The following is a 19,689-nucleotide window of genomic DNA, read 5'->3' on the forward strand; positions in this document are numbered from 1 at the left end:
GAATAAGTTTGAAAATGGAATGCATCAACAGAACGGCGTTGGCAGTATAAAAATACCGACAGCACCTTGTATTCTGAGGTGGTCTCCCATCCAAGTACTAACCATACCCAACACTGCTTAGCTTCCAAGATCAGATGAGATTGGGCGTATCCAGTGTGGTTTGGCTGTAGATGAGCTGTGTGGTTTCTGTTACAGCTTTTCTACTACTAACTACTGGTATAAAAGAATAATTTGGAAAATGTAATTCATCAACAGAATGGTGTTGGCAGTATAAAAATACCTACAGCACCTTGTATTCCCAGGTGGTCTCCCATCCAAGTACTAACCAGGCACAACACTGCTTCGCTTCCAAGATCAGATGAGATTGGGTGTATCCAGTGTGGTGTGGCTGTAGATGAGCTTTGTCGTTTCTATTAGAGCTTTTCTACTTCTAACTACTGGTACATAAATGAATAAGTTTGAAAATGGAATGCATCAACAGAACGGCGTTGGCAGTATAAAAATACCGACAGCACCTTGTATTCTGAGGTGGTCTCCCATCCAAGTACTAACCATACCCAACACTGCTTAGCTTCCAAGATCAGATGAGATTGGGCGTATCCAGTGTGGTTTGGCTGTAGATGAGCTGTGTGGTTTCTGTTAGAACTTTCCTACTTCTAACTACTGGTACATAAATGAATAAGTTTGAAAATGGAATGCATCAACAGAACGGTGTTGGCAGTATAAAAATACCTACAGCACCTTGTATTTCCAGGTGGACTCCCATCCAAGTACTAACCAGGACCAACACTGCTTCGCTTCCAAGATCAGATGAGATTGGGCGTATTCAGTGTGGTGTGGCTGTAGATGAGCTTTGTTGTTTCTATTAGAGCTTTTCTACTTCTAACTACTGGTACATAAATGAATAAGTTTGAAAATGGAATGCATCAACAGAACGGTGTTGGCAGTATAAAAATACCTACAGCACCTTGTATTCCCAGGTGTTCTCCCATCCAAGTACCAACCAGGACCAACACTGCTTAGCTTCCAAGATCAGATAAGATTGGGCGTAACCAGTGTGGTGTGGCTGTATATGAGCTCTGTGGTTTCTGTTAGAACTTTTCTACTTCTAACTACTGGTACATAAATGAATAAGTTTGAAAATGGAATGCATCAACAGAACGGTGTTGGCAGTATAAAAATACCTACAGCACCTTATATTTCCAGGTGGTCTCCCATCCAAGTACTAACCAGGACCATCACTGCTTAGCTTCCAAGATCAGAGGAGATTGGGCGTATCCAGTGTGGTGTGGCTATAGATGAGATTTGTGGTTTCTGTTAGAACTTTTCTACTCCTAACTACTGGTACATAAATGAATAAGTTTGAAAATGGAATTCATCAACAGAACGGTGTTGGCAGTATGAAAATACCTACAGCACCTTAAATTTACAGGTAGTCTCCCATCCAAGTACTAACCAGGCCCAACACTGCTTCGCTTCCAAGATCAGATGAGATTGGGCGTATCCAGTGTGGTGTGGCTGTAGATGAGCTTTGTCGTTTCTATTAGAGCTTTTCTACTTCTAACTACTGGTACATAAATGAATAAGTTTGAAAATGGAATGCATCAACAGAACGGCGTTGGCAGTATAAAAATACCGACAGCACCTTGTATTCTGAGGTGGTCTCCCATCCAAGTACTAACCATACCCAACACTGTTTAGCTTCCAAGATCAGATGAGATTGGGTGTATCCAGTGTGGTTTGGCTGTAGATGAGCTGTGTGGTTTCTGTTAGAACTTTCCTACTTCTAACTACTGGTACATAAATGAATAAGTTTGAAAATGGAATGCATCAACAGAACGGTGTTGGCAGTATAAAAATACCTACAGCACCTTGTATTTCCAGGTGGACTCCCATCCAAGTACTAACCAGGACCAATACAGCTTCGCTTCCAAGATCAGATTAGATTGGGCGTATTCAGTGTGGTGTGGCTGTAGATGAGCTTTGTTGTTTCTATTAGAGCTTTTCTACTTCTAACTACTGGTACATAAATGAATAAGTTTGAAAATGGAATGCATCAACAGAACGGTGTTGGCAGTATAAAAATACCTACAGCACCTTGTATTCCCAGGTGTTCTCCCATCCAAGTACTAACCAGGCCCAACACTGCTTCGCTTCCAAGATCAGATGAGATTGGGCGTATCCAGTGTGGTGGGGCTGAATATGAGCTTTGTTGTTTCTATTAGAGCTTTTCTACTTCTAACTACTGGTACATAAATGAATAAGTTTGAAAATGGAATGCATCAACAGAACGGCATTGGCAGTATAAAAATACCTACAGCCCCTTGTATTCTGAGGTGGTCTCCCATCCAAGTACTAACCAGGCCCTAATACTGCTTAGCTTCCAAGATCAGATGAGATTGGGCGAATCCAGTGTGGTGTGGCTGTAGATGAGCTTTGATGTTTCTGTTAGTGCTTTTCTAATTCTAACTACTGGTACATGAATGAACAAGTGTGAAAATGGAATGCATCAACAGAACGGTGTTGGCAGTATAAAAATACCTACACCACCTTGCATTCCCAGGTGGTTTGCCATCCAAGTACTAAACAGACCCAACACTGCTTAGCTTCCAAGATCAGATGACATTGGACGTAACAAGTGTGGTGTGGCTGTAGATGAGCTTTGTGGTTTCTGTTAGAACTTTTCTACTTCTAACTACTGGTACATAAATGAATAAGTTTGAAAATGGAATGCATCAACAGAACGGTGTTGGCAGTATAAAAATACCTACAGCACCTTGTATTTCCAGGTGGACTCCCATCCAAGTACTAACCAGAACCAACACTGCTTAGCTTCCAAGATCAGATAAGATTGGGCGTAACCAGTGTGGTGTGGCTGTATATGAGCTTTGTAGTTTCTGTTAGAACTTTTCTACTTCTAACTACTGGTACATAAATGAATAAGTTTGAAAATGGAATGCATCAACAGAACGGTGTTGGCAGTATAAAAATACCTACAGCACCTTATATTTCTAGGTGGTCTCCCATCCAAGTACTAACCAGGACCATCACTGCTTAGCTTCCAAGATCAGAGGAGATTGGGCGTATCCAGTGTTTTGTGGCTATAGATGAGATTTGTGGTTTCTGATAGAACTTTTCTACTTCTAACTACTGGTACATAAATGAATATGTTTGAAAATGGATTGCATCAACAGAACCGTGCTGGCAGTATAAAAATACCTACAGCACATTTTATTCCCAGGTGGTCTCCCATCCAAGCACTAACCAAGTCCAATACTGCTTAGCTTACAAGATCAGATGAGATTGGGTGTATCCAGTGTGGTGCGGCTGTAGATGAACTATGTGGTTTCTGTTACAGCTTTTCTACTACTAACTACTGGTATAAAAGAATAAGTTGGAAAATGTAATTCATCAACAGAATGGTGTTGGCAGTATAAAAATACCTACAGCACCTTGTATTCCCAGGTGGTCTCCCATCCAAGTACTAACCAGGACCAACACTGCTTCGCTTCCAAGATCAGATGAGATTGGGTGTATCCAGTGTGGTGTGGCTGTAGATGAGCTTTGTCGTTTCTATTAGAGCTTTTCTACTTCTAACTACTGGTACATAAATGAATAAGTTTGAAAATGGAATGCATCAACAGAACGGCGTTGGCAGTATAAAAATACCGACAGCACCTTGTATTCTGAGGTGGTCTCCCATCCAAGTACTAACCATACCCAACACTGCTTAGCTTCCAAGATCAGATGAGATTGGGCGTATCCAGTGTGGTTTGGCTGTAGATGAGCTGTGTGGTTTCTGTTAGAACTTTCCTACTTCTAACTACTGGTACATAAATGAATAAGTTTGAAAATGGAATGCATCAACAGAACGGTGTTGGCAGTATAAAAATACCTACAGCACCTTGTATTTCCAGGTGGACTCCCATCCAAGTACTAACCAGGACCAACACTGCTTCGCTTCCAAGATCAGATGAGATTGGGCGTATTCAGTGTGGTGTGGCTGTAGATGAGCTTTGTTGTTTCTATTAGAGCTTTTCTACTTCTAACTACTGGTACATAAATGAATAAGTTTGAAAATGGAATGCATCAACAGAACGGTGTTGGCAGTATAAAAATACCGACAGCACCTTGTATTCCCAGGTGTTCTCCCATCCAAGTACTAACCAGGACCAACACTGCTTAGCTTCCAAGATCAGATAAGATTGGGCGTAACCAGTGTGGTGTGGCTGTATATGAGCTCTGTGGTTTCTGTTAGAACTTTTCTACTTCTAACTACTGGTACATAAATGAATAAGTTTGAAAATGGAATGCATCAACAGAACGGTGTTGGCAGTATAAAAATACCTACAGCACCTTATATTTCCAGGTGGTCTCCCATCCAAGTACTAACCAGGACCATCACTGCTTAGCTTCCAAGATCAGAGGAGATTGGGCGTATCCAGTGTGGTGTGGCTATAGATGAGATTTGTGGTTTCTGTTAGAACTTTTCTACTCCTAACTACTGGTACATAAATGAATAAGTTTGAAAATGGAATTCATCAACAGAACGGTGTTGGCAGTATGAAAATACCTACAGCACCTTAAATTTACAGGTAGTCTCCCATCCAAGTACTAACCAGGCCCAACACTGCTTCGCTTCCAAGATCAGATGAGATTGGGTGTATCCAGTGTGGTGGGGCTGAATATGAGCTTTGTTGTTTCTATTAGAGCTTTTCTACTTCTAACTACTGGTACATAAATGAATAAGTTTGAAAATGGAATGCATCAACAGAACGGCGTTGGCAGTATAAAAATACCTACAGCCCCTTGTATTCTGAGGTGGTCTCCCATCCAAGTACTAACCAGGCCCTAATACTGCTTAGCTTCCAAGATCAGATGAGATTGGGCGAATCCAGTGTGGTGTGGCTGTAGATGAGCTTTGATGTTTCTGTTAGTGCTTTTCTAATTCTAACTACTGGTACATAAATGAACAAGTGTGAAAATGGAATGCATCAACAGAACGGTGTTGGCAGTATAAAAATACCTACACCACCTTGCATTCCCAGGTGGTTTGCCATCCAAGTACTAACCAGACCCAACACTGCTTAGCTTCCAAGATCAGATGACATTGGACGTAACCAGTGTGGTGTGGCTGTAGATGAGCTTTGTGGTTACTCTTAGAACTTTTCTACTTCTAACTACTGGTACATAAATGAATAAGTTTGAAAATGGAATGCATCAACAGAACGGTGTTGGCAGTATAAAAATACCTACAGCACCTTGTATTTCCAGGTGGACTCCCATCCAAGTACTAACCATACCCAACACTGCTTAGCTTCCAAGATCAGATGAGATTGGGCGTAACCAGTGTGGTGTGGCTGTAGATGAGCTTCGTGGTTTCTGTTAGAACTTTTCTACTTCTAACTACTGGTACATAAATGAATAAGTTTGAAAATGGAATGCATCAACAGAACGGTGTTGGCAGTATAAAAATACCTACAGCACCTTGTATTTCCAGGTGGACTCCCATCCAAGTACTAACCAGGACCAACACTGCTTAGCTTCCAAGATCAGATGAGATTGGGCGTAACCAGTGTGGTGTGGCTGTAGATGAGCTTCGTGGTTTCTGTTAGAACTTTTCTACTTCTAACTACTGGTACATAAATGAATAAGTTTGAAAATGGAATGCATCAACAGAACGGTGTTGGCAGTATAAAAATACCTACAGCACCTTGTATTTCCAGGTGGACTCGCATCCAAGTACTAACCAGGACCAACACTGCTTAGCTTCCAAGATCAGATAAGATTGGGCGTAACCAGTGTGGTGTGGCTGTATATGAGCTTTGTAGTTTCTGTTAGAACTTTTCTACTTCTAACTACTGGTACATAAATGAATAAGTTTGAAAATGGAATGCATCAACAGAACGGTGTTGGCAGTATAAAAATACCTACAGCACCTTTTATTTCTAGGTGGACTCCCATCCAAGTACTAACCAGGACCATCACTGCTTAGCTTCCAAGATCAGAGGAGATTGGGCATATCCAGTGTGGTGTTGCTATAGATGAGATTTGTGGTTTCTGATAGAACTTTTCTACTTCTAACTACTGGTACATAAATGAATATGTTTGAAAATGGATTGCATCAACAGAACCGTGCTGGCAGTATAAAAATACCTACAGCACATTTTATTCCCAGGTGGTCTCCCATCCAAGCACTAACCAAGTCCAATACTGCTTAGCTTACAAGATCAGATGAGATTGGGTGTATCCAGTGTGGTGCAGCTGTAGATGAACTATGTGGTTTCTGTTACAGCTTTTCTACTACTAACTACTGGTATAAAAGAATAAGTTGGAAAATGTAATTCATCAACAGAATGGTGTTGGCAGTATAAAAATACCTACAGCACCTTGTATTCCCAGGTGGTCTCCCATCCAAGTACTAACCAGGCCCAACACTGCTTCGCTTCCAAGATCAGATGAGATTGGGTGTATCCAGTGTGGTGTGGCTGTAGATGAGCTTTGTCGTTTCTATTAGAGCTTTTCTACTTCTAACTACTGGTACATAAATGAATAAGTTTGAAAATGGAATGCATCAACAGAACGGCGTTGGCAGTATAAAAATACCGACAGCACCTTGTATTCTGAGGTGGTCTCCCATCCAAGTACTAACCATACCCAACACTGCTTAGCTTCCAAGATCAGATGAGATTGGGCGTATCCAGTGTGGTTTGGCTGTAGATGAGCTGTGTGGTTTCTGTTAGAACTTTCCTACTTCTAACTACTGGTACATAAATGAATAAGTTTGAAAATGGAATGCATCAACAGAACGGTGTTGGCAGTATAAAAATACCTACAGCACCTTGTATTTCCAGGTGGACTCCCATCCAAGTACTAACCAGGACCAACACTGCTTCGCTTCCAAGATCAGATGAGATTGGGCGTATTCAGTGTGGTGTGGCTGTAGATGAGCTTTGTTGTTTCTATTAGAGCTTTTCTACTTCTAACTACTGGTACATAAATGAATAAGTTTGAAAATGGAATGCATCAACAGAACGGTGTTGGCAGTATAAAAATACCTACAGCACCTTGTATTCCCAGGTGTTCTCCCATCCAAGTACTAACCAGGACCAACACTGCTTAGCTTCCAAGATCAGATAAGATTGGGCGTAACCAGTGTGGTGTGGCTGTATATGAGCTTTGTGGTTTCTGTTAGAACTTTTCTACTTCTAACTACTGGTACATAAATGAATAAGTTTGAAAATGGAATGCATCAACAGAACGGTGTTGGCAGTATAAAAATACCTACAGCACCTTAAATTTCCAGGTGGTCTCCCATCCAAGTACTAACCAGGACCATCACTGCTTAGCTTCCAAGATCAGAGGAGATTGGGCGTATCCAGTGTGGTGTGGCTATAGATGAGATTTGTGGTTTCTGTTAGAACTTTTCTACTCCTTACTACTGGTACATAAATGAATAAGTTTGAAAATGGAATGCATCAACAGAACGGTGTTGGCAGTATGAAAATACCTACAGCACCTTAAATTTACAGGTAGTCTCCCATCCAAGTACTAACCAGCCCCAACACTGCTTAGCTCCCAAGATCGGATGAGATTAGACATATCCAGTGTGGTGTGGCTGTAGATGAGCTTTGTGGTTTCTGATAGAACTTTTCTACTTCTAACTACTGGTACATAAATGAATATATTTGAAAATGGATTGCATCAACAGAACCGTGCTGGCAGTATAAAAATACCTACAGCACATTTTATTCCCAGGTGGTCTCCCATCCAAGCACTAACCAAGTCCAATACTGCTTAGCTTACAAGATCAGATGAGATTGGGTGTATCCAGTGTGGTGCGGCTGTAGATGAACTATGTGGTTTCTGTTACAGCTTTTCTACTACTAACTACTGGTATAAAAGAATAAGTTTGAAAATGTAATTCATCAACAGAACGGTGTTGGCAGTATAAAAATACCTACAGCACCTTGTATTCCCAGGTGGTCTCCCATCCAAGTACTAACCAGGCCCAACACTGTTTCGCTTCCAAGATCAGATGAGATTGGGTGTATCAAGTGTGGTGTGGCTGTAGATGAGCTTTGTCGTTTCTATTAGAGCTTTTCTACTTCTAACTACTGGTACATAAATGAATAAGTTTGAAAATGGAATGCATCAACAGAACGGTGTTGGCAGTATAAAAATACCTACAGCACTTTATATTTCCAGGTTGTCTCCCATCCAAGTACTAACCAGGACCATCACTGCTTAGCTTCCAAGATCAGAGGAGATTGGGCGTATCCAGTGTGGTGTGGCTATAGATGAGATTTGTGGTTTCTGTTAGAACTTTTCTACTCCTAACTACTGGTACATAAATGAATAAGGTTGAAAATGGAATGCATCAACAGAATGGTGTTGGCAGTATGAAAATACCTACAGCACCTTAAATTTACAGGTAGTCTCCCATCCAAGTACTAACCAGGCCCAACACTGCTTCGCTTCCAAGATCAGATGAGATTGGGCGTATCCAGTGTGGTGGGGCTGAATATGAGCTTTGTTGTTTCTATTTGAGCTTTTCTACTTCTAACTACTGGTACATAAATGAATAAGTTTGAAAATGGAATGCATCAACAGAACGGCGTTGGCAGTATAAAAATACCTACAGCCCCTTGTATTCTGAGGTGGTCTCCCATCCAAGTACTAACCAGGCCCTAATACTGCTTAGCTTCCAAGATCAGATGAGATTGGGCGAATCCAGTGTGGTGTGGCTGTAGATGAGCTTTGATGTTTCTGTTAGTGCTTTTCTAATTCTAACTACTGGTACATAAATGAACAAGTGTGAAAATGGAATGCATCAACAGAACGGTGTTGGCAGTATAAAAATACCTACACCACCTTGCATTCCCAGGTGGTTTGCCATCCAAGTACTAACCAGACCCAACACTGCTTAGCTTCCAAGATCAGATGACATTGGACGTAACCAGTGTGGTGTGGCTGTAGATGAGCTTTGTGGTTTCTGTTAGAACTTTTCTACTTCTAACTACTGGTACATAAATGAATAAGTTTGAAAATGGAATGCATCAACAGAACGGTGTTGGCAGTATAAAAATACCTACAGCACCTTGTATTTCCAGGTGGACTCCCATCCAAGTACTAAACAGAACCAACACTGCTTAGCTTCCAAGATCAGATAAGATTGGGCGTATCCAGTGTGGTGTGGCTGTAGATGAGCTTTGCGGTTTCTGTTAGAACTTTTCTACTTCTAGCTACTTGTACATAAATAAATAAGTTTGAAAATGGAATGCATCAACAGAACGGTGTTGGCAGTATAAAAATACCTACAACATCTTGTATTTCCAGGTTGACTCCCATCCAAGTACTAACCATACCCAACACTGCTTAGCTTCCAAGATCAGATGAGATTGGGCGTAACCAGTGTGGTGTGGCTGTAGATGAGCTTCGTGGTTTCTGTTAGAACTTTTCTACTTCTAACTACTGGTACATAAATGAATAAGTTTGAAAATGGAATGCATCAACAGAACGGTGTTGGCAGTATAAAAATACCTACAGCACCTTGTATTTCCAGGTGGACTCCCATCCAAGTACTAACCAGGACCAACACTGCTTAGCTTCCAAGATCAGATGAGATTGGGCGTAACCAGTGTGGTGTGGCTGTAGATGAGCTTCGTGGTTTCTGTTAGAACTTTTCTACTTCTAACTACTGGTACATAAATGAATAAGTTTGAAAATGGAATGCATCAACAGAACGGTGTTGGCAGTATAAAAATACCTACAGCACCTTGTATTTCCAGGTGGACTCGCATCCAAGTACTAACCAGGACCAACACTGCTTAGCTTCCAAGATCAGATAAGATTGGGCGTAACCAGTGTGGTGTGGCTGTATATGAGCTTTGTAGTTTCTGTTAGAACTTTTCTACTTCTAACTACTGGTACATAAATGAATAAGTTTGAAAATGGAATGCATCAACAGAACGGTGTTGGCAGTATAAAAATACCTACAGCACCTTTTATTTCTAGGTGGACTCCCATCCAAGTACTAACCAGGACCATCACTGCTTAGCTTCCAAGATCAGAGGAGATTGGGCATATCCAGTGTGGTGTGGCTATAGATGAGATTTGTGGTTTCTGATAGAACTTTTCTACTTCTAACTACTGGTACATAAATGAATATGTTTGAAAATGGATTGCATCAACAGAACCGTGCTGGCAGTATAAAAATACCTACAGCACATTTTATTCCCAGGTGGTCTCCCATCCAAGCACTAACCAAGTCCAATACTGCTTAGCTTACAAGATCAGATGAGATTGGGTGTATCCAGTGTGGTGCGGCTGTAGATGAACTATGTAGTTTCTGTTACAGCTTTTCTACTACTAACTACTGGTATAAAAGAATAAGTTGGAAAATGTAATTCATCAACAGAATGGTGTTGGCAGTATAAAAATACCTACAGCACCTTGTATTCCCAGGTGGTATCCCATCCAAGTACTAACCAGGCCCAACACTGCTTCGCTTCCAAGATCAGATGAGATTGGGTGTATCCAGTGTGGTGTGGCTGTAGATGAGCTTTGTCGTTTCTATTAGAGCTTTTCTACTTCTAACTACTGGTACATAAATGAATAAGTTTGAAAATGGAATGCATCAACAGAACGGCGTTGGCAGTATAAAAATACCGACAGCACCTTGTATTCTGAGGTGGTCTCCCATCCAAGTACTAACCATACCCAACACTGCTTAGCTTCCAAGATCAGATGAGATTGGGCGTATCCAGTGTGGTTTGGCTGTAGATGAGCTGTGTGGTTTCTGTTAGAACTTTCCTACTTCTAACTACTGGTACATAAATGAATATATTTGAAAATGGATTGCATCAACAGAACTGTGCTGGCAGTATAAAAATACCTACAGCACATTTTATTCCCAGGTGGTCTCCCATCCAAGCACTAACCAAGTCCAATACTGCTTAGCTTACAAGATCAGATGAGATTGGGTGTATCCAGTGTGGTGCGGCTGTAGATGAACTATGTGGTTTCTGTTACAGCTTTTCTACTACTAACTACTGGTATAAAAGAATAAGTTTGAAAATGTAATTCATCAACAGAACGGTGTTGGCAGTATAAAAATACCTACAGCACCTTGTATTCCCAGGTGGTCTCCCATCCAAGTACTAACCAGGCCCAACACTGTTTCGCTTCCAAGATCAGATGAGATTGGGTGTATCAAGTGTGGTGTGGCTGTAGATGAGCTTTGTCGTTTCTATTAGAGCTTTTCTACTTCTAACTACTGGTACATAAATGAATAAGTTTGAAAATGGAATGCATCAACAGAACGGTGTTGGCAGTATAAAAATACCTACAGCACTTTATATTTCCAGGTTGTCTCCCATCCAAGTACTAACCAGGACCATCACTGCTTAGCTTCCAAGATCAGAGGAGATTGGGCGTATCCAGTGTGGTGTGGCTATAGATGAGATTTGTGGTTTCTGTTAGAACTTTTCTACTCCTAACTACTGGTACATAAATGAATAAGTTTGAAAATGGAATGCATCAACAGAATGGTGTTGGCAGTATGAAAATACCTACAGCACCTTAAATTTACAGGTAGTCTCCCATCCAAGTACTAACCAGGCCCAACACTGCTTCGCTTCCAAGATCAGATGAGATTGGGCGTATCCAGTGTGGTGGGGCTGAATATGAGCTTTGTTGTTTCTATTTGAGCTTTTCTACTTCTAACTACTGGTACATAAATGAATAAGTTTGAAAATGGAATGCATCAACAGAACGGCGTTGGCAGTATAAAAATACCTACAGCCCCTTGTATTCTGAGGTGGTCTCCCATCCAAGTACTAACCAGGCCCTAATACTGCTTAGCTTCCAAGATCAGATGAGATTGGGCGAATCCAGTGTGGTGTGGCTGTAGATGAGCTTTGATGTTTCTGTTAGTGCTTTTCTAATTCTAACTACTGGTACATAAATGAACAAGTGTGAAAATGGAATGCATCAACAGAACGGTGTTGGCAGTATAAAAATACCTACACCACCTTGCATTCCCAGGTGGTTTGCCATCCAAGTACTAACCAGACCCAACACTGCTTAGCTTCCAAGATCAGATGACATTGGACGTAACCAGTGTGGTGTGGCTGTAGATGAGCTTTGTGGTTTCTGTTAGAACTTTTCTACTTCTAACTACTGGTACATAAATGAATAAGTTTGAAAATGGAATGCATCAACAGAACGGTGTTGGCAGTATAAAAATACCTACAGCACCTTGTATTTCCAGGTGGACTCCCATCCAAGTACTAAACAGAACCAACACTGCTTAGCTTCCAAGATCAGATAAGATTGGGCGTATCCAGTGTGGTGTGGCTGTAGATGAGCTTTGCGGTTTCTGTTAGAACTTTTCTACTTCTAGCTACTTGTACATAAATAAATAAGTTTGAAAATGGAATGCATCAACAGAACGGTGTTGGCAGTATAAAAATACCTACAACATCTTGTATTTCCAGGTTGACTCCCATCCAAGTACTAACCATACCCAACACTGCTTAGCTTCCAAGATCAGATGAGATTGGGCGTAACCAGTGTGGTGTGGCTGTAGATGAGCTTCGTGGTTTCTGTTAGAACTTTTCTACTTCTAACTACTGGTACATAAATGAATAAGTTTGAAAATGGAATGCATCAACAGAACGGTGTTGGCAGTATAAAAATACCTACAGCACCTTGTATTTCCAGGTGGACTCCCATCCAAGTACTAACCAGGACCAACACTGCTTAGCTTCCAAGATCAGATGAGATTGGGCGTAACCAGTGTGGTGTGGCTGTAGATGAGCTTCGTGGTTTCTGTTAGAACTTTTCTACTTCTAACTACTGGTACATAAATGAATAAGTTTGAAAATGGAATGCATCAACAGAACGGTGTTGGCAGTATAAAAATACCTACAGCACCTTGTATTTCCAGGTGGACTCGCATCCAAGTACTAACCAGGACCAACACTGCTTAGCTTCCAAGATCAGATAAGATTGGGCGTAACCAGTGTGGTGTGGCTGTATATGAGCTTTGTAGTTTCTGTTAGAACTTTTCTACTTCTAACTACTGGTACATAAATGAATAAGTTTGAAAATGGAATGCATCAACAGAACGGTGTTGGCAGTATAAAAATACCTACAGCACCTTTTATTTCTAGGTGGACTCCCATCCAAGTACTAACCAGGACCATCACTGCTTAGCTTCCAAGATCAGAGGAGATTGGGCATATCCAGTGTGGTGTGGCTATAGATGAGATTTGTGGTTTCTGATAGAACTTTTCTACTTCTAACTACTGGTACATAAATGAATATGTTTGAAAATGGATTGCATCAACAGAACCGTGCTGGCAGTATAAAAATACCTACAGCACATTTTATTCCCAGGTGGTCTCCCATCCAAGCACTAACCAAGTCCAATACTGCTTAGCTTACAAGATCAGATGAGATTGGGTGTATCCAGTGTGGTGCGGCTGTAGATGAACTATGTAGTTTCTGTTACAGCTTTTCTACTACTAACTACTGGTATAAAAGAATAAGTTGGAAAATGTAATTCATCAACAGAATGGTGTTGGCAGTATAAAAATACCTACAGCACCTTGTATTCCCAGGTGGTATCCCATCCAAGTACTAACCAGGCCCAACACTGCTTCGCTTCCAAGATCAGATGAGATTGGGTGTATCCAGTGTGGTGTGGCTGTAGATGAGCTTTGTCGTTTCTATTAGAGCTTTTCTACTTCTAACTACTGGTACATAAATGAATAAGTTTGAAAATGGAATGCATCAACAGAACGGCGTTGGCAGTATAAAAATACCGACAGCACCTTGTATTCTGAGGTGGTCTCCCATCCAAGTACTAACCATACCCAACACTGCTTAGCTTCCAAGATCAGATGAGATTGGGCGTATCCAGTGTGGTTTGGCTGTAGATGAGCTGTGTGGTTTCTGTTAGAACTTTCCTACTTCTAACTACTGGTACATAAATGAATATATTTGAAAATGGATTGCATCAACAGAACTGTGCTGGCAGTATAAAAATACCTACAGCACATTTTATTCCCAGGTGGTCTCCCATCCAAGCACTAACCAAGTCCAATACTGCTTAGCTTACAAGATCAGATGAGATTGGGTGTATCCAGTGTGGTGCGGCTGTAGATGAACTATGTGGTTTCTGTTACAGCTTTTCTACTACTAACTACTGGTATAAAAGAATAAGTTTGAAAATGTAATTCATCAACAGAACGGTGTTGGCAGTATAAAAATACCTACAGCACCTTGTATTCCCAGGTGGTCTCCCATCCAAGTACTAACCAGGCCCAACACTGTTTCGCTTCCAAGATCAGATGAGATTGGGTGTATCAAGTGTGGTGTGGCTGTAGATGAGCTTTGTCGTTTCTATTAGAGCTTTTCTACTTCTAACTACTGGTACATAAATGAATAAGTTTGAAAATGGAATGCATCAACAGAACGGTGTTGGCAGTATAAAAATACCTACAGCACTTTATATTTCCAGGTTGTCTCCCATCCAAGTACTAACCAGGACCATCACTGCTTAGCTTCCAAGATCAGAGGAGATTGGGCGTATCCAGTGTGGTGTGGCTATAGATGAGATTTGTGGTTTCTGTTAGAACTTTTCTACTCCTAACTACTGGTACATAAATGAATAAGTTTGAAAATGGAATGCATCAACAGAATGGTGTTGGCAGTATGAAAATACCTACAGCACCTTAAATTTACAGGTAGTCTCCCATCCAAGTACTAACCAGGCCCAACACTGCTTCGCTTCCAAGATCAGATGAGATTGGGCGTATCCAGTGTGGTGGGGCTGAATATGAGCTTTGTTGTTTCTATTTGAGCTTTTCTACTTCTAACTACTGGTACATAAATGAATAAGTTTGAAAATGGAATGCATCAACAGAACGGCGTTGGCAGTATAAAAATACCTACAGCCCCTTGTATTCTGAGGTGGTCTCCCATCCAAGTACTAACCAGGCCCTAATACTGCTTAGCTTCCAAGATCAGATGAGATTGGGCGAATCCAGTGTGGTGTGGCTGTAGATGAGCTTTGATGTTTCTGTTAGTGCTTTTCTAATTCTAACTACTGGTACATAAATGAACAAGTGTGAAAATGGAATGCATCAACAGAACGGTGTTGGCAGTATAAAAATACCTACACCACCTTGCATTCCCAGGTGGTTTGCCATCCAAGTACTAACCAGACCCAACACTGCTTAGCTTCCAAGATCAGATGACATTGGACGTAACCAGTGTGGTGTGGCTGTAGATGAGCATTGTGGTTTCTGTTAGAACTTTTCTACTTCTAACTACTGGTACATAAATGAATAAGTTTGAAAATGGAATGCATCAACAGAACGGTGTTGGCAGTATAAAAATACCTACAACATCTTGTATTTCCAGGTTGACTCCCATCCAAGTACTAACCATACCCAACACTGCTTAGCTTCCAAGATCAGATGAGATTGGGCGTAACCAGTGTGGTGTGGCTGTAGATGAACTTCGTGGTTTCTGTTAGAACTTTTCTACTTCTAACTACTGGTACATAAATGAATAAGTTTGAAAATGGAATGCATCAACAGAACGGTGTTGGCAGTATAAAAATACCTACAGCACCTTATATTTCTAGGTGGTCTCCCATCCAAGTACTAACCAGGACCATCACTGCTTAGCTTCCAAGATCAGATGAGATTGGGTGTATCCAGTGTGGTGCGGCTGTAGATGAACTATGTGGTTTCTGTTACAGCTTTTCTACTACTAACTACTGGTATAAAAGAATAAGTTGGAAAATGTAATTCATCAACAGAATGGTGTTGGCAGTATAAAAATACCTACAGCACCTTGTATTCCCAGGTGGTCTCCCATCCAAGTACTAACCAGGCCCAACACTGCTTCGCTTCCAAGATCAGATGAGATTGGGTGTATCCAGTGTGGTGTGGCTGTAGATGAGCTTTGTCGTTTCTATTAGAGCTTTTCTACTTCTAACTACTGGTACATAAATGAATAAGTTTGAAAATGGAATGCATCAACAGAACGGCGTTGGCAGTATAAAAATACCGACAGCACCTTGTATTCTGAGGTGGTCTCCCATCCAAGTACTAACCATACCCAACACTGCTTAGCTTACAAGATCAGATGAGATTGGGCGTATCCAGTGTGGTTTGGCTGTAGATGAGCTGTGTGGTTTCTGTTAGAACTTTCCTACTTCTAACTAATGGTACATAAATGAATAAGTTTGAAAATGGAATGCATCAACAGAACGGTGTTGGCAGTATAAAAATACCTACAGCACCTTGTATTTCCAGGTGGACTCCCATCCAAGTACTAACCAGGACCAACACTGCTTCGCTTCCAAGATCAGATGAGATTGGGCGTATTCAGTGTGGTGTGGCTGTAGATGAGCTTTGTTGTTTCTATTAGAGCTTTTCTACTTCTAACTACTGGTACATAAATGAATAAGTTTGAAAATGGAATGCATCAACAGAACGGTGTTGGCAGTATAAAAATACCTACAGCACCTTGTATTCCCAGGTGTTCTCCCATCCAAGTACTAACCAGGACCAACACTGCTTAGCTTCCAAGATCAGATAAGATTGGGCGTAACCAGTGTGGTGTGGCTGTATATGAGCTTTGTGGTTTCTGTTAGAACTTTTCTACTTCTAACTACTGGTACATAAATGAATAAGTTTGAAAATGGAATGCATCAACAGAACGGTGTTGGCAGTATAAAAATACCTACAGCACCTTATATTTCCAGGTGGTCTCCCATCCAAGTACTAACCAGGACCATCACTGCTTAGCTTCCAAGATCAGAGGAGATTGGGCGTATCCAGTGTGGTGTGGCTATAGATGAGATTTGTGGTTTCTGTTAGAACTTTTCTACTCCTAACTACTGGTACATAAATGAATAAGTTTGAAAATGGAATGCATCAACAGAACGGTGTTGGCAGTATGAAAATACCTACAGCACCTTAAATTTACAGGTAGTCTCCCATCCAAGTACTAACCAGGCCCAACACTGCTTAGCTCCCAAGATCGGATGAGATTAGACATATCCAGTGTGGTGTGGCTGTAGATGAGCTTTGTGGTTTCTGATAGAACTTTTCTACTTCTAACTACTGGTACATAAATGAATATATTTGAAAATGGATTGCATCAACAGAACCGTGCTGGCAGTATAAAAATACCTACAGCACATTTTATTCCCAGGTGGTCTCCCATCCAAGCACTAACCAAGTCCAATACTGCTTAGCTTACAAGATCAGATGAGATTGGGTGTATCCAGTGTGGTGCGGCTGTAGATGAACTAAGTGGTTTCTGTTACAGCTTTTCTACTACTAACTACTGGTATAAAAGAATAAGTTTGAAAATGTAATTCATCAACAGAACGGTGTTGGCAGTATAAAAATACCTACAGCACCTTGTATTCCCAGGTGGTCTCCCATCCAAGTACTAACCAGGCCCAACACTGCTTCGCTTCCAAGATCAGATGAGATTGGGTGTATCAAGTGTGGTGTGGCTGTAGATGAGCTTTGTCGTTTCTATTAGAGCTTTTCTACTTCTAACTACTGGTACATAAATGAATAAGTTTGAAAATGGAATGCATCAACAGAACGGCGTTGGCAGTATAAAAATACCGACAGCACCTTGTATTCTGAGGTGGTCTCCCATCCAAGTACTAACCATACCCAACACTGCTTAGCTTCCAAGATCAGATGAGATTGGGCGTATCCAGTGTGGTTTGGCTGTAGATGAGCTGTGTGGTTTCTGTTAGAACTTTCCTACTTCTAACTACTGGTACATAAATGAATAAGTTTGAAAATGGAATGCATCAACAGAACGGTGTTGGCAGTATAAAAATACCTACAGCACCTTGTATTTCCAGGTGGACTCCCATCCAAGTACTAACCAGGACCAATACAGCTTCGCTTCCAAGATCAGATGAGATTGGGCGTATTCAGTGTGGTGTGGCTGTAGATGAGCTTTGTTGTTTCTATTAGAGCTTTTCTACTTCTAACTACTGGTACATAAATGAATAAGTTTGAAAATGGAATGCATCAACAGAACGGTGTTGGCAGTATAACAATACCTACAGCACCTTGTATTCCCAGGTGTTCTCCCATCCAAGTACTAACCAGGCCCAACACTGCTTCGCTTCCAAGATCAGATGAGATTGGGCGTATCCAGTGTGGTGGGGCTGAATATGAGCTTTGTTGTTTCTATTAGAGCTTTTCTACTTCTAACTACTGGTACATAAATGAATAAGTTTGAAAATGGAATGCATCAACAGAACGGCGTTGGCAGTATAAAAATACCTACAGCCCCTTGTATTCTGAGGTGGTCTCCCATCCAAGTACTAACCAGGCCCTAATACTGCTTAGCTTCCAAGATCAGATGAGATTGGGCGAATCCAGTGTGGTGTGGCTGTAGATGAGCTTTGATGTTTCTGTTAGTGCTTTTCTAATTCTAACTACTGGTACATAAATGAACAAGTGTGAAAATGGAATGCATCAACAGAACGGTGTTGGCAGTATAAAAATACCTACACCACCTTGCATTCCCAGGTGGTTTGCCATCCAAGTACTAACCAGACCCAACACTGCTTAGCTTCCAAGATCAGATGACATTGGACGTAACTAGTGTGGTGTGGCTGTAGATGAGCTTTGTGGTTTCTGTTAGAACTTTTCTACTTCTAACTACTGGTACATAAATGAATAAGTTTGAAAATGGAATGCATCAACAGAACGGTGTTGGCAGTATAAAAATACCTACAGCACCTTGTATTTCCAGGTGGACTCCCATCCAAGTACTAACCAGAACCAACACTGCTTAGCTACCAAGATCAGATAAGATTGGGCGTATCCAGTGTGGTGTGGCTGTAGATGAGCTTTGCGTTTTCTGTTAGAACTTTTCTACTTCTAGCTACTTTTACATAAATAAATAAGTTTGAAAATGGAATGCATCAACAGAACGGTGTTGGCAGTATAAAAATACCTACAGCATCTTGTATTTCCAGGTTGACTCCCATCCAAGTACTAACCATACCCAACACTGCTTAGCTTCCAAGATCAGATGAGATTGGGCGTAACCAGTGTGGTGTGGCTGTAGATGAGCTTCGGGGTTTCTGTTAGAACTTTTCTACTTCTAACTACTGGTACATAAATGAATAAGTTTGAAAATGGAATGCATCAACAGAACGGTGTTGGCAGTATAAAAATACCTACAGCACCTTGTATTTCCAGGTGGACTCCCATCCAAGTACTAACCAGGACCAACACTGCTTAGCTTCCAAGATCAGATGAGATTGGGCGTAACCAGTGTGGTGTGGCTGTAGATGAGCTTCGTGGTTTCTGTTAGAACTTTTCTACTTCTAACTACTGGTACATAAATGAATAAGTTTGAAAATGGAATGCATCAACAGAACGGTGTTGGCAGTATAAAAATACCTACAGCACCTTGTATTTCCAGGTGGACTCGCATCCAAGTACTAACCAGGACCAACACTGCTTAGCTTCCAAGATCAGATAAGATTGGGCGTAACCAGTGTGGTGTGGCTGTATATGAGCTTTGTAGTTTCTGTTAGAACTTTTCTACTTCTAACTACTGGTACATAAATGAATAAGTTTGAAAATGGAATGCATCAACAGAACGGTGTTG

At 41.1% G+C, this 19,689-nt stretch overlaps 10 non-coding genes and 76 pseudogenes across 10 annotated transcripts; all 86 read right to left on the reverse strand.

The window, feature by feature from the left end:
* Window positions 1–53: 53 nt before the first annotated feature.
* On the reverse strand, window positions 54–172 carry LOC134894165 (5S ribosomal RNA; annotated as a pseudogene).
* A 105-nt stretch (window positions 173–277) lies between these two features.
* On the reverse strand, window positions 278–396 carry LOC135070296 (5S ribosomal RNA). The gene has a single exon (XR_010256465.1). It is a non-coding gene; the product is annotated as a 5S ribosomal RNA (ribosomal RNA).
* Window positions 397–503: 107 nt separating this feature from the next.
* LOC134894166 (5S ribosomal RNA) lies at window positions 504–622 on the reverse strand (annotated as a pseudogene).
* Window positions 623–729: 107 nt separating this feature from the next.
* On the reverse strand, window positions 730–848 carry LOC134891814 (5S ribosomal RNA; annotated as a pseudogene).
* Window positions 849–955: 107 nt separating this feature from the next.
* On the reverse strand, window positions 956–1,074 carry LOC134896430 (5S ribosomal RNA; annotated as a pseudogene).
* A 107-nt stretch (window positions 1,075–1,181) lies between these two features.
* Window positions 1,182–1,300, reverse strand: LOC134894596 (5S ribosomal RNA; annotated as a pseudogene).
* Window positions 1,301–1,407: 107 nt separating this feature from the next.
* Window positions 1,408–1,526, reverse strand: LOC134892950 (5S ribosomal RNA; annotated as a pseudogene).
* A 107-nt stretch (window positions 1,527–1,633) lies between these two features.
* On the reverse strand, window positions 1,634–1,752 carry LOC134894100 (5S ribosomal RNA; annotated as a pseudogene).
* A 107-nt stretch (window positions 1,753–1,859) lies between these two features.
* On the reverse strand, window positions 1,860–1,978 carry LOC134897265 (5S ribosomal RNA; annotated as a pseudogene).
* A 107-nt stretch (window positions 1,979–2,085) lies between these two features.
* LOC134895347 (5S ribosomal RNA) lies at window positions 2,086–2,204 on the reverse strand (annotated as a pseudogene).
* A 107-nt stretch (window positions 2,205–2,311) lies between these two features.
* Window positions 2,312–2,431, reverse strand: LOC134895613 (5S ribosomal RNA; annotated as a pseudogene).
* A 107-nt stretch (window positions 2,432–2,538) lies between these two features.
* On the reverse strand, window positions 2,539–2,657 carry LOC134898295 (5S ribosomal RNA; annotated as a pseudogene).
* A 107-nt stretch (window positions 2,658–2,764) lies between these two features.
* LOC134896706 (5S ribosomal RNA) lies at window positions 2,765–2,883 on the reverse strand (annotated as a pseudogene).
* Window positions 2,884–2,990: 107 nt separating this feature from the next.
* LOC134898339 (5S ribosomal RNA) lies at window positions 2,991–3,109 on the reverse strand (annotated as a pseudogene).
* A 107-nt stretch (window positions 3,110–3,216) lies between these two features.
* LOC134897192 (5S ribosomal RNA) lies at window positions 3,217–3,335 on the reverse strand (annotated as a pseudogene).
* Window positions 3,336–3,440: 105 nt separating this feature from the next.
* LOC135066625 (5S ribosomal RNA) lies at window positions 3,441–3,559 on the reverse strand. Its single transcript, XR_010252868.1, has one exon. It is a non-coding gene; the product is annotated as a 5S ribosomal RNA (ribosomal RNA).
* A 107-nt stretch (window positions 3,560–3,666) lies between these two features.
* On the reverse strand, window positions 3,667–3,785 carry LOC134894167 (5S ribosomal RNA; annotated as a pseudogene).
* Window positions 3,786–3,892: 107 nt separating this feature from the next.
* Window positions 3,893–4,011, reverse strand: LOC134891815 (5S ribosomal RNA; annotated as a pseudogene).
* A 107-nt stretch (window positions 4,012–4,118) lies between these two features.
* On the reverse strand, window positions 4,119–4,237 carry LOC134896576 (5S ribosomal RNA; annotated as a pseudogene).
* A 107-nt stretch (window positions 4,238–4,344) lies between these two features.
* On the reverse strand, window positions 4,345–4,463 carry LOC134894597 (5S ribosomal RNA; annotated as a pseudogene).
* A 107-nt stretch (window positions 4,464–4,570) lies between these two features.
* On the reverse strand, window positions 4,571–4,689 carry LOC134896516 (5S ribosomal RNA; annotated as a pseudogene).
* A 107-nt stretch (window positions 4,690–4,796) lies between these two features.
* Window positions 4,797–4,916, reverse strand: LOC134895614 (5S ribosomal RNA; annotated as a pseudogene).
* A 107-nt stretch (window positions 4,917–5,023) lies between these two features.
* LOC134898033 (5S ribosomal RNA) lies at window positions 5,024–5,142 on the reverse strand (annotated as a pseudogene).
* Window positions 5,143–5,249: 107 nt separating this feature from the next.
* Window positions 5,250–5,368, reverse strand: LOC134894265 (5S ribosomal RNA; annotated as a pseudogene).
* A 107-nt stretch (window positions 5,369–5,475) lies between these two features.
* LOC134891233 (5S ribosomal RNA) lies at window positions 5,476–5,594 on the reverse strand (annotated as a pseudogene).
* A 107-nt stretch (window positions 5,595–5,701) lies between these two features.
* LOC134897585 (5S ribosomal RNA) lies at window positions 5,702–5,820 on the reverse strand (annotated as a pseudogene).
* Window positions 5,821–5,927: 107 nt separating this feature from the next.
* LOC134897852 (5S ribosomal RNA) lies at window positions 5,928–6,046 on the reverse strand (annotated as a pseudogene).
* Window positions 6,047–6,153: 107 nt separating this feature from the next.
* On the reverse strand, window positions 6,154–6,272 carry LOC134897609 (5S ribosomal RNA; annotated as a pseudogene).
* A 105-nt stretch (window positions 6,273–6,377) lies between these two features.
* Window positions 6,378–6,496, reverse strand: LOC134901731 (5S ribosomal RNA). Its single transcript, XR_010175214.1, has one exon. It is a non-coding gene; the product is annotated as a 5S ribosomal RNA (ribosomal RNA).
* A 107-nt stretch (window positions 6,497–6,603) lies between these two features.
* Window positions 6,604–6,722, reverse strand: LOC134894169 (5S ribosomal RNA; annotated as a pseudogene).
* Window positions 6,723–6,829: 107 nt separating this feature from the next.
* Window positions 6,830–6,948, reverse strand: LOC134891817 (5S ribosomal RNA; annotated as a pseudogene).
* A 107-nt stretch (window positions 6,949–7,055) lies between these two features.
* On the reverse strand, window positions 7,056–7,174 carry LOC134895570 (5S ribosomal RNA; annotated as a pseudogene).
* A 107-nt stretch (window positions 7,175–7,281) lies between these two features.
* On the reverse strand, window positions 7,282–7,400 carry LOC134894702 (5S ribosomal RNA; annotated as a pseudogene).
* A 107-nt stretch (window positions 7,401–7,507) lies between these two features.
* Window positions 7,508–7,626, reverse strand: LOC134898096 (5S ribosomal RNA; annotated as a pseudogene).
* A 107-nt stretch (window positions 7,627–7,733) lies between these two features.
* On the reverse strand, window positions 7,734–7,852 carry LOC134897193 (5S ribosomal RNA; annotated as a pseudogene).
* Window positions 7,853–7,957: 105 nt separating this feature from the next.
* On the reverse strand, window positions 7,958–8,076 carry LOC135066615 (5S ribosomal RNA). Its single transcript, XR_010252859.1, has one exon. It is a non-coding gene; the product is annotated as a 5S ribosomal RNA (ribosomal RNA).
* Window positions 8,077–8,183: 107 nt separating this feature from the next.
* LOC134897990 (5S ribosomal RNA) lies at window positions 8,184–8,302 on the reverse strand (annotated as a pseudogene).
* A 107-nt stretch (window positions 8,303–8,409) lies between these two features.
* On the reverse strand, window positions 8,410–8,528 carry LOC134897075 (5S ribosomal RNA; annotated as a pseudogene).
* Window positions 8,529–8,635: 107 nt separating this feature from the next.
* LOC134895615 (5S ribosomal RNA) lies at window positions 8,636–8,755 on the reverse strand (annotated as a pseudogene).
* A 107-nt stretch (window positions 8,756–8,862) lies between these two features.
* On the reverse strand, window positions 8,863–8,981 carry LOC134898034 (5S ribosomal RNA; annotated as a pseudogene).
* A 107-nt stretch (window positions 8,982–9,088) lies between these two features.
* Window positions 9,089–9,207, reverse strand: LOC134895143 (5S ribosomal RNA; annotated as a pseudogene).
* A 107-nt stretch (window positions 9,208–9,314) lies between these two features.
* LOC134896909 (5S ribosomal RNA) lies at window positions 9,315–9,433 on the reverse strand (annotated as a pseudogene).
* Window positions 9,434–9,540: 107 nt separating this feature from the next.
* On the reverse strand, window positions 9,541–9,659 carry LOC134891234 (5S ribosomal RNA; annotated as a pseudogene).
* Window positions 9,660–9,766: 107 nt separating this feature from the next.
* Window positions 9,767–9,885, reverse strand: LOC134897586 (5S ribosomal RNA; annotated as a pseudogene).
* Window positions 9,886–9,992: 107 nt separating this feature from the next.
* Window positions 9,993–10,111, reverse strand: LOC134897319 (5S ribosomal RNA; annotated as a pseudogene).
* Window positions 10,112–10,218: 107 nt separating this feature from the next.
* Window positions 10,219–10,337, reverse strand: LOC134897194 (5S ribosomal RNA; annotated as a pseudogene).
* Window positions 10,338–10,442: 105 nt separating this feature from the next.
* On the reverse strand, window positions 10,443–10,561 carry LOC135062923 (5S ribosomal RNA). Its single transcript, XR_010249266.1, has one exon. It is a non-coding gene; the product is annotated as a 5S ribosomal RNA (ribosomal RNA).
* A 107-nt stretch (window positions 10,562–10,668) lies between these two features.
* LOC134894170 (5S ribosomal RNA) lies at window positions 10,669–10,787 on the reverse strand (annotated as a pseudogene).
* A 107-nt stretch (window positions 10,788–10,894) lies between these two features.
* On the reverse strand, window positions 10,895–11,013 carry LOC134897195 (5S ribosomal RNA; annotated as a pseudogene).
* Window positions 11,014–11,118: 105 nt separating this feature from the next.
* Window positions 11,119–11,237, reverse strand: LOC135066616 (5S ribosomal RNA). The gene has a single exon (XR_010252860.1). It is a non-coding gene; the product is annotated as a 5S ribosomal RNA (ribosomal RNA).
* A 107-nt stretch (window positions 11,238–11,344) lies between these two features.
* On the reverse strand, window positions 11,345–11,463 carry LOC134897991 (5S ribosomal RNA; annotated as a pseudogene).
* A 107-nt stretch (window positions 11,464–11,570) lies between these two features.
* LOC134897076 (5S ribosomal RNA) lies at window positions 11,571–11,689 on the reverse strand (annotated as a pseudogene).
* Window positions 11,690–11,796: 107 nt separating this feature from the next.
* LOC134895616 (5S ribosomal RNA) lies at window positions 11,797–11,916 on the reverse strand (annotated as a pseudogene).
* A 107-nt stretch (window positions 11,917–12,023) lies between these two features.
* LOC134898035 (5S ribosomal RNA) lies at window positions 12,024–12,142 on the reverse strand (annotated as a pseudogene).
* Window positions 12,143–12,249: 107 nt separating this feature from the next.
* On the reverse strand, window positions 12,250–12,368 carry LOC134895144 (5S ribosomal RNA; annotated as a pseudogene).
* A 107-nt stretch (window positions 12,369–12,475) lies between these two features.
* On the reverse strand, window positions 12,476–12,594 carry LOC134896910 (5S ribosomal RNA; annotated as a pseudogene).
* Window positions 12,595–12,701: 107 nt separating this feature from the next.
* On the reverse strand, window positions 12,702–12,820 carry LOC134891235 (5S ribosomal RNA; annotated as a pseudogene).
* A 107-nt stretch (window positions 12,821–12,927) lies between these two features.
* LOC134897587 (5S ribosomal RNA) lies at window positions 12,928–13,046 on the reverse strand (annotated as a pseudogene).
* A 107-nt stretch (window positions 13,047–13,153) lies between these two features.
* Window positions 13,154–13,272, reverse strand: LOC134897320 (5S ribosomal RNA; annotated as a pseudogene).
* Window positions 13,273–13,379: 107 nt separating this feature from the next.
* On the reverse strand, window positions 13,380–13,498 carry LOC134897196 (5S ribosomal RNA; annotated as a pseudogene).
* A 105-nt stretch (window positions 13,499–13,603) lies between these two features.
* Window positions 13,604–13,722, reverse strand: LOC135062924 (5S ribosomal RNA). The gene has a single exon (XR_010249267.1). It is a non-coding gene; the product is annotated as a 5S ribosomal RNA (ribosomal RNA).
* Window positions 13,723–13,829: 107 nt separating this feature from the next.
* Window positions 13,830–13,948, reverse strand: LOC134894171 (5S ribosomal RNA; annotated as a pseudogene).
* A 107-nt stretch (window positions 13,949–14,055) lies between these two features.
* Window positions 14,056–14,174, reverse strand: LOC134897197 (5S ribosomal RNA; annotated as a pseudogene).
* A 105-nt stretch (window positions 14,175–14,279) lies between these two features.
* On the reverse strand, window positions 14,280–14,398 carry LOC135066618 (5S ribosomal RNA). The gene has a single exon (XR_010252862.1). It is a non-coding gene; the product is annotated as a 5S ribosomal RNA (ribosomal RNA).
* A 107-nt stretch (window positions 14,399–14,505) lies between these two features.
* Window positions 14,506–14,624, reverse strand: LOC134897992 (5S ribosomal RNA; annotated as a pseudogene).
* A 107-nt stretch (window positions 14,625–14,731) lies between these two features.
* On the reverse strand, window positions 14,732–14,850 carry LOC134897077 (5S ribosomal RNA; annotated as a pseudogene).
* A 107-nt stretch (window positions 14,851–14,957) lies between these two features.
* LOC134895617 (5S ribosomal RNA) lies at window positions 14,958–15,077 on the reverse strand (annotated as a pseudogene).
* Window positions 15,078–15,184: 107 nt separating this feature from the next.
* On the reverse strand, window positions 15,185–15,303 carry LOC134898036 (5S ribosomal RNA; annotated as a pseudogene).
* Window positions 15,304–15,410: 107 nt separating this feature from the next.
* Window positions 15,411–15,529, reverse strand: LOC134896911 (5S ribosomal RNA; annotated as a pseudogene).
* A 107-nt stretch (window positions 15,530–15,636) lies between these two features.
* Window positions 15,637–15,755, reverse strand: LOC134893919 (5S ribosomal RNA; annotated as a pseudogene).
* Window positions 15,756–15,860: 105 nt separating this feature from the next.
* Window positions 15,861–15,979, reverse strand: LOC134901732 (5S ribosomal RNA). The gene has a single exon (XR_010175215.1). It is a non-coding gene; the product is annotated as a 5S ribosomal RNA (ribosomal RNA).
* Window positions 15,980–16,086: 107 nt separating this feature from the next.
* Window positions 16,087–16,205, reverse strand: LOC134896097 (5S ribosomal RNA; annotated as a pseudogene).
* A 107-nt stretch (window positions 16,206–16,312) lies between these two features.
* LOC134891819 (5S ribosomal RNA) lies at window positions 16,313–16,431 on the reverse strand (annotated as a pseudogene).
* A 107-nt stretch (window positions 16,432–16,538) lies between these two features.
* LOC134895572 (5S ribosomal RNA) lies at window positions 16,539–16,657 on the reverse strand (annotated as a pseudogene).
* Window positions 16,658–16,764: 107 nt separating this feature from the next.
* Window positions 16,765–16,883, reverse strand: LOC134894598 (5S ribosomal RNA; annotated as a pseudogene).
* Window positions 16,884–16,990: 107 nt separating this feature from the next.
* On the reverse strand, window positions 16,991–17,109 carry LOC134896490 (5S ribosomal RNA; annotated as a pseudogene).
* Window positions 17,110–17,216: 107 nt separating this feature from the next.
* On the reverse strand, window positions 17,217–17,335 carry LOC134897199 (5S ribosomal RNA; annotated as a pseudogene).
* A 105-nt stretch (window positions 17,336–17,440) lies between these two features.
* On the reverse strand, window positions 17,441–17,559 carry LOC135062846 (5S ribosomal RNA). The gene has a single exon (XR_010249187.1). It is a non-coding gene; the product is annotated as a 5S ribosomal RNA (ribosomal RNA).
* Window positions 17,560–17,666: 107 nt separating this feature from the next.
* On the reverse strand, window positions 17,667–17,785 carry LOC134894173 (5S ribosomal RNA; annotated as a pseudogene).
* Window positions 17,786–17,892: 107 nt separating this feature from the next.
* LOC134895826 (5S ribosomal RNA) lies at window positions 17,893–18,011 on the reverse strand (annotated as a pseudogene).
* Window positions 18,012–18,118: 107 nt separating this feature from the next.
* Window positions 18,119–18,237, reverse strand: LOC134895348 (5S ribosomal RNA; annotated as a pseudogene).
* A 107-nt stretch (window positions 18,238–18,344) lies between these two features.
* LOC134895619 (5S ribosomal RNA) lies at window positions 18,345–18,464 on the reverse strand (annotated as a pseudogene).
* Window positions 18,465–18,797: 333 nt separating this feature from the next.
* Window positions 18,798–18,916, reverse strand: LOC134895823 (5S ribosomal RNA; annotated as a pseudogene).
* A 107-nt stretch (window positions 18,917–19,023) lies between these two features.
* LOC134896272 (5S ribosomal RNA) lies at window positions 19,024–19,142 on the reverse strand (annotated as a pseudogene).
* A 107-nt stretch (window positions 19,143–19,249) lies between these two features.
* On the reverse strand, window positions 19,250–19,368 carry LOC134891236 (5S ribosomal RNA; annotated as a pseudogene).
* A 107-nt stretch (window positions 19,369–19,475) lies between these two features.
* On the reverse strand, window positions 19,476–19,594 carry LOC134897588 (5S ribosomal RNA; annotated as a pseudogene).
* Window positions 19,595–19,689: the final 95 nt, after the last annotated feature.

The sequence above is a fragment of the Pseudophryne corroboree genome, chromosome 3 (genome assembly GCF_028390025.1).
Source record: "Pseudophryne corroboree isolate aPseCor3 chromosome 3, aPseCor3.hap2, whole genome shotgun sequence".
NCBI classification, from domain to species: domain Eukaryota; kingdom Metazoa; phylum Chordata; class Amphibia; order Anura; family Myobatrachidae; genus Pseudophryne; species Pseudophryne corroboree.